Genomic DNA, 7,805 nt, shown 5'->3' with positions numbered 1-7,805 from the left:
GCATTTAAAAGCAATTTCTTTCCGTTGTATGGACGTTTCATGACACACCCAGGAACACCATACACGTCAACTCATCAGCTTGAGAAATACAACACGGGCAGAAACGCCGGCAGTTTCCCGGAACACCTTTTTTTCACATACACGTTTTTTGTTGTTGGGGGTTTCTTGTTTTGTTTTTTACAAAAATTAAAACTGCGATGCCGACTTGTTTCAGCATAGTAAGGTCATTGCAGTAAATCTGAGAAAACTGCACGTCAGTTAATTTAAAAAAAAAAAAACAGATTATGTCCCTTACAACAATGAGAAAGTTAAATAAGAAGATAAAATTAACAGACTAAAAAAACAGAAAGAAAGAATAAATACACACGAACAGAGAAATGTTAAAAGAGACGGTTACGCAAACATGGGGATATTGGTCAAAGTAACCACGCCTTATAGAAAATACTTTTCTTCTGATGCACACATGGCCACAATGAAGAATAAGAGGCGCCTCAGTAGTTGCGATTTACAAACAGCACAGACAAACTCAGCGATACAAGAAACGTCAATGAAAACTCTTCAGATTTGATATTATAAACATATTTTGAGAATTTGGTGAACATGCAAGTGGTTGCTCGTTCTCACATAGTGCTGGATAAAGCGAATAAGAAATTGTGGAACTCGCAAAAAAAAAAAAACTAAAACCACGAACTAAGAGAACTGTTGGACAACAAACGAATAAAAGTCATTAAAACATTAAAACAATGTTTAAGCATAAAAGTGTGTTCTGCAAACCTAAACAATACATACACAAAATGAACTGTAAATTTAGACTATGCATGCGAGTTGCTAGGCAACTGTAAAGAATCTGGTCTTGGGGTTGCTAGGCGGCATTTGGTAACAAATCTAGCCAGTGAGTTGCTACACAACTGTAGCAAATCCAGCTGCGAGTTGCTAGACGACAGATTAAAAGATCTGGGCCGAGGATGTCAGTATATTCAAAACACTGTATGGTTTTTCTTCTAAAAATACAATGACATTTATTATGCAACGTAATCATAATATCTTATCGACTACCAGTAATCAACAAAAAAGTTGCAAAGTCGTTTAATTAGCTGCTCTCCATCTGTTGAGCCACAACGCATTTTTGATAGGGTGGGGCTAACTGTTATCATTTATCGCCGTCTCTAAGCTTTCTTCAACAGAAAAAACAAAAAAATGGCGAAGTTCTTTGCGCTGGTAAGACAGCCCAGTAACATGATACTTCCGGAAATTCTGTCGACTTTTCTCAGAACTACACGAGCCACGTGTGACGGGTTACAGACAAGGTCTCTCCAGGTCAAGAGCTGGAAAAAAAGGAAAAAAAACTATCGAAAGAGGCTACTTCTATATTCAGAATTAGAGGTCAGTAGAGAATACGATAACTAAATTGATAAGAGACGGACATTACTGTAAGATATGACGCACATCCTTCCCTGTAAAAACAGCGTTTAATCGTCAAGTTTTCGACAACAACCTCGTTGTCACTATTTTATAAATAATCTATTAATAAGTCTTCCTTTTATATCTCTTGAAATCGTAGTAAATATTTAATACAGAAATAATTACATAAAAATTGGAAATTGGATTTTTAAACCGTTTCATTACTATTTCAATGTAGAATTATTGTACGAATTATCACGTGTAAATAAAGAATTATACAACAATATATAAACCATATACAGACGAAGCCAAACAGGGCTCTTCTTGTCGGCTGAGATAGGTCAGATACAGTGATTGGAACACTATTCATATTTTGAAATTGCACGAATATCTGTTTCGGTGTGAACTGGATTACATTGGTTAGCTGTAATTTTTATCACTTATTTAATTCACTACATATCAGAATTAGTGTAAGAAATATTTAATACTACTATTTAATCCGAGGGTCGCGGGTTCGACACGAGGGCTATCTGTGCTGGCCGTCTCTAATACAGCAGGGCAAGACTAGAGGAAAGGCAACTTGTCATCACCACCCACCGCCAACTCTTGAGCTATTCTTTTACCAACGAATAGTGGGATTGACCGTAACATTATAACGTCCCCACGGCCGAAAAGGCGAACAAGTTTGGTGTGACGTGGATTTGGACCTGCGACCCTCATATTACGAGTCGAGTGCCTTAACCACCTGGTCATGCCGAGCCTCGAAGAAGTTGTTTGTGAAATTATACAGCCACACACACGTTCATACATTTTACACATACACAGAATTTAATATACATGGTCGTGTTTAGATACGTGTTGGCTGTATCACAAAATCGGGATACCACTGGTTCTTTTTTTGTTGTTGTTGTTTATTTTTAAACACGCCCTAAGTGAGAATTAGAAATAAAAAAAAGTTCTAAAATAAAAATTAAAAAAAACAAACGAAAATTTCCTTAGTTCATCAATCATTACTACATGACACTTCTACTGTAACAACGACAGCATTTGGCAAAAGTCACATGACTGTTAATTTCTGCCACCTGTATATAATCTCCCTGGTTTCAACTTTTTGTAAAGACGTGTACAACAAGTGATGTTGGACAGGAAAGAAACTCGAAACCGTTGTCGCAGCATGCGAAGGAATGTTCACAAAAACGCTACTGCTGACATCTGGTTTCATATTCATGAAACTTTAGTTTCTGGTTATAACAAGACGACTGGGAACGGACACTTTTATCCCCCATCCTACCCATGTAATCTTTCCTAAATTACTTCTCATGTTTCTCTGTCTGTACGATATGAAGTGTCAGAATTAAGCACAAATCAACCACAGGACGTTCACTAACTCACATTGTACTTTCTTACACACAAAAAACAAACTTGCTTTAAACATATGCCTAGCTTTTGCCTGTTTGGATTTCAAACACACACAACAACAACTGCTCGTCTTCAACGTAATTGTAAGAGAATAAATTATGGAAATAATAAGAAAACATATTCATAACATTCAAACTATAGAAATCTTTCCGCCGCACTGTATGGTTGAGGTATGTGTCAAAAATAGTTATAACTATCACTTCTCAAGAACGGTTTGTTTCTCAACTTTCTCCCAAAACCTACTCGATGACTTAACACTAGCAGTCCCTAACTTAAGAGATAGACTAGAGGGAAGGCAAGTAGTCAACATCATCCATCGCCAACTCTTGGGCGATCATTTACCAACTAATTGACCGTCACATTGTAGCGTCCCCACGGCTGAAAAGGTAAGCATGTTCAGTGAAGGAATTCGAAACAGCAATCAGTAAATAGCGAACTCGAGCGCCCCAACCACTAAGTATTTTAAATAAGAGGAAAATATATTTTATAACCAATACGATCGTGATTACGAGTCTAAAAGCCCAAGTAGTGTCACAAAGAATTTGTATCGCCAAAGTTACACGGAATCATCCAATGTCCAATAGAATATACTTTCACAAAGGACCGTTGGATCATATACATCCAATTACGAACGTCCTTACAAAGGTTGTTATTGAACAAGTAACTACACATTTCCTCTATGTTGATACTGAACCCTTCTATTTATAGTAATCACGCCTTTAGTTTTCACTTGGTGTAGAAACAACCATTCGTGATATCGGCATAATATAGCAAGCCGTAACTGATGTCCATAACAAATAAAAACATTTCTTCAAAATACGGTGTACAAACAGTCAACATGAAAATGGCCATGGTTAGTAGAGTTTGATTATTCACAAGCTCCCTCTGGCAATATTTGTTGAAACTACATTACAAGTACAAAGACCTTTAACCCATGTCAGTTTCTTGCGCTCCCTGGTGAGATTTATTAATTTCATTAAATATAAATAATGAACTACAAACTTCTGCATACTTTTGTCCTACATAAGAAACGAGTTCATTCTTGTCTACATTTATTTATAGTTTAATATAGTAGCGCATAATATAAAAACTTAAAGCGACATTGTCGCTTCTTTAAATCACTCTCTTTATACACACCAGTAGCAAGTTTGAGGGTTTAAAACGCTAAAATCGGGTTTCAATACCCATGTAGTCCATTGTGCAGCTTTGCACTCGCACGTAAACAGCTTTAACTAATCACCTAACTTTGTTTTGATCTAGCGCCCCTAATGAGGCCTGTGAACAACTTGATACAAACAAAAAATGTGGTAAAATATGTTCAAAGTTTATGAAGTTAAGTATAATAGCCTTAACTAGCGACATGTTAAACTGAACCTATACTTTAGCCTTGCAAGCTGGTGATAGTAATTATACAGCTACAAATATAACTATATAATTATAAATATTCTGCAGCAGTATGTGCTGATATGTCATCCAGAAACAGACTACCTATGCTCTGCCCACTGCCGGTAACAAAGCACGATATTTAGCATTATCAGGTGAAGGAATATCGTGCGCGTGCGCGTGTGGTAAAATAACCGATATTTAGTACTAGCCGAACGTAACGTATTCCGATAAACCACATATGCTTGTACTGATCAAATCAGCTGGGAGTTGATGTTTCACTACCACTGCTACAACACCATGGCGACTTGTTGAATATGAGCTTCCAATCACTTGCAATTTAACTTTACGTATTATTAACAGCTCAAAATAACTACATATACCGCGCGCAAAGGGTATAAACTAATAATGCCCTCTGGTGATATTCATTATAATAAATATATACAATTTTCTAAAGATGTAACATTAAAAATTTTCTTCTATCAGCGCCATCTGTTGTAAAGATTAACTTTCTATGAACTTTGTTGTTCTTATCGCATTACTAAAACACACCCATTAAAATTAGAGTTCAGACAGTCGTGGTTTCCCAGTTTTCCTCTTCTGATATTTGCAAAGCCTAGTTTGGATAATAAAATGACAACATTAAACACACTTTGTTATATGATGCTTAATTAGCAACTTAAATCAAATACAGTTCTGTAAAACGAGCTGTCCAGTTTACGTCTAGATTGGGAAACGAAATCATATCGATGATATGTATAAAGTGAAATTTGTGCGTTTCTTTGTTCTCAGAGCAAAACCATACTGGACTACCTGCTATGTTCGCCGCGAGGAATCGAACCCGGAATTTTAGCACTGTACGTCTGTATACTTTTCGTTGTTATTCTTCGTGAAATCACACTTTCCCTTGTTATACTCTTCAACACAACAAATATCCCTTGTTTCAAAACATTAACATTTCGTACCTTACACGCAAAGAATAGAAAAAAAGAGAATTTGAATCGCTATCTGTACCTATAAATTATCACAGTTCAACAAAATTTACAAGAATAGGGCTTGCCCGTTTAATGTATGCAGCCATAGAACACGAGAGCCATCGGTGTAGCTGGAAATCCTGTAGATAGTCACTACAAATTGTACACCACCCTCTGTAAACACTGTTAGTACTCTTACAGATACGTTGTTACTGTGAGAATTTTATCATTGTTACTCTACCTGTATTGTGGAATCGTATATTTCTTCTTCGTTTATCAACCATTATTTCACGATGTTTCTCTTAATAAAACATTTTAAAAATGATCATTTCATGCGCATTTATATTACTCCGTTTCAATGATAAAAGAACAACATACTTGAAGTTTTAATAATTTCATTCCAACAGGATTTTTTTTCTGTCCCAAACTGAAGCTTTTTTTTTTGTATTTATCTTTAATATAATGAAAGACGCACTATTATATATTTTGTCGGCTAATATATGCGTACGCTTATCATAAATAGAAAGATACTAGCCCAGTTGTGGGCATGTTGGACTTTGGACCTGCAGATCCCCCATTCTGTCTCGTTGCAGAAAACAAAGCGTTTTACACTTCAGGGCCGTGGATGAGTTATTCGAATAAACGGTTAAATCGATTATAGAACCAGCCAACAGTATCCAAATAATTTACGACGGGTGTTGTTGACTAAATAAACTTCCTTTTATTCTAAAGATTCAAAATACGAGACCGGTTAGCGTATATAATAGCTCTTAAAAATTGTATCTCAGCATCCAGAGCTAACTTAAGCCTTTTCTTTCGTTTTTGTAGTTAAATTTCTCAGGCGCATTGTGCTGCCATCTAGTTTGGGCTAACCACACTTTAGCTAAATTTTATTCATGCCTTCTTACATGGTCCTGAAACAAACCAAAGAAAAAACTTGAAATGTAGATTTGGCATAAGTGGCTTTTCACATGTTTAAAAACTTAGTTTCTATAAATATGAAAACGTATATTAAGCAAATATTTATATAGTCCATTGGCGTTTTCAACCTGAAGAACACACGGGCTAAACAACCAGGTCAAAGAAAGAACCTACAGTTTAGATGTCAAAACTAATTTAAAGCTGCGGACTAAACGGAGGGAATAGGCAGAACACCCGCCATCTTATTATTCGTCTAAAATTAATCAAATAGTGGAACTGAATGTCACAATTATAACACACACCCTTAGTGCAAGTGTCATGCTTGTTCAACAATATCACGACTAGAACCCTAGATTAATGATATGCAGTCCGCAAAATTAACCTCAAGACCACACTTGCCTTAGAAGGTACCAAGCAAACGAACAAATTTAACCAAATCATTGTCTCATTCAGTTAGAGCAAAAATACTGATATGCATGGTCAGAATAATAACATTAATTATTGTTTTCTATCACGTGAGGATTTGTTACAAATCAGGAAGAAGAAAAAATTCTTACTTAGATCAAATTATTATTTCGTTTACTACAAATGACTATTTTTTATTATTATGTTTATTAACTAAAATTAAAACAAAAAAGGAAGAACATTGATGTGAAACGAACATGTACCCTTTATCATCCTGATTTGTGTGTGTGCGTAAAATCTAAGTCTTTTAGTCTCAAAACTACGTGTTGTAGGCTTTCTTTTATGTATTGCGTTATGATGTTTCGTGAAAAATGTGTACGTGATGAATAAAAATGGATATCGATTTCGGGTTCAGCGTACACGAATTACCAGAGAACATGTTAAGACAATAAAACCATCGCAAGCCTGTTTACTTAAAGAAACACTCAGACAAGGAAGATCGGACTGTGCTGCTCTCTAGTGACATATAAAAACAAATTTAAAAACTACTTTGAATCATAATTAAATATTTTGTGAATTTTACTTATCTCAACAAGAGATCATGGAATTCATTCTTTAAACGAAAAAAACATGACAGAAAATATTTGTAACTGAAATTAATTACAATAATATAGATGTACGAAAAGATTTTTCTATTCTACATCGTGACTTTGCAAACAGTTGGTCGGCATGAACTCAACACATTTATAATCCATACATTACATACAATTCAGAAATGCATACCCAAGTCTGACTTGTCAACACCTGTAGCGCCCTCTATTCTTAAAAATGATAATACAAAGAAAAAAAACAATTATTCTTTACGGTATCTGTGACCTTGTTGACCAAAACTTAAGTACACGGAAAAACCTACTTCTTCGTTATCAATACTGAATAGAGAAGGTATGCAATTAACATGTTTTCCGTTCTAATTATTTACATAAGGTTTTATTGCATTTGTTTGTTCATTGTGCACTAGTCTTCCCTAAATTAGCAGTTACAAACCAGAGAAAAGGTAGTTAGTCAACTCTCAGACTACTTTTTACCAACAAATAGTGCGACTAACCGCGACATTATAACATCCCACACGGCTGAAAAAAGTAAGCATGTTTTGTAACGGGGATTCGAACCCGCGACCCACAGCTTGTAAATAGAACGCCCTAACCACCAGATCATTATTGTTGTTAAGTTTCAAGCTAAACAATGGGCTATGTGTTGTGACCACTACGAGTAGGGACACCCACTTTTTAGCATTATAAGCCT

General features: G+C 35.6%; 1 long non-coding RNA gene across 1 annotated transcript in view; it reads right to left on the bottom strand.

The window, feature by feature from the left end:
- Positions 1-761: 761 nt before the first annotated feature.
- LOC143239574 (uncharacterized) overlaps positions 762-7,805 on the bottom strand; it is a 50,962-nt gene continuing 43,918 nt past the window's right edge. Inside the window, exon 3 of the long non-coding RNA XR_013021245.1 lies at positions 762-1,325. This is a non-coding gene — a long non-coding RNA (uncharacterized LOC143239574). The remainder of the gene's footprint in view (positions 1,326-7,805) is intronic.

Source organism: Tachypleus tridentatus, chromosome 13 (assembly GCF_004210375.1).
Source record: "Tachypleus tridentatus isolate NWPU-2018 chromosome 13, ASM421037v1, whole genome shotgun sequence".
Lineage (NCBI taxonomy): Eukaryota > Metazoa > Arthropoda > Merostomata > Xiphosura > Limulidae > Tachypleus > Tachypleus tridentatus.
The sequence above is the reverse complement of the archived record's forward strand: the minus strand, read 5'-3'. Positions and strand labels throughout refer to the sequence as shown.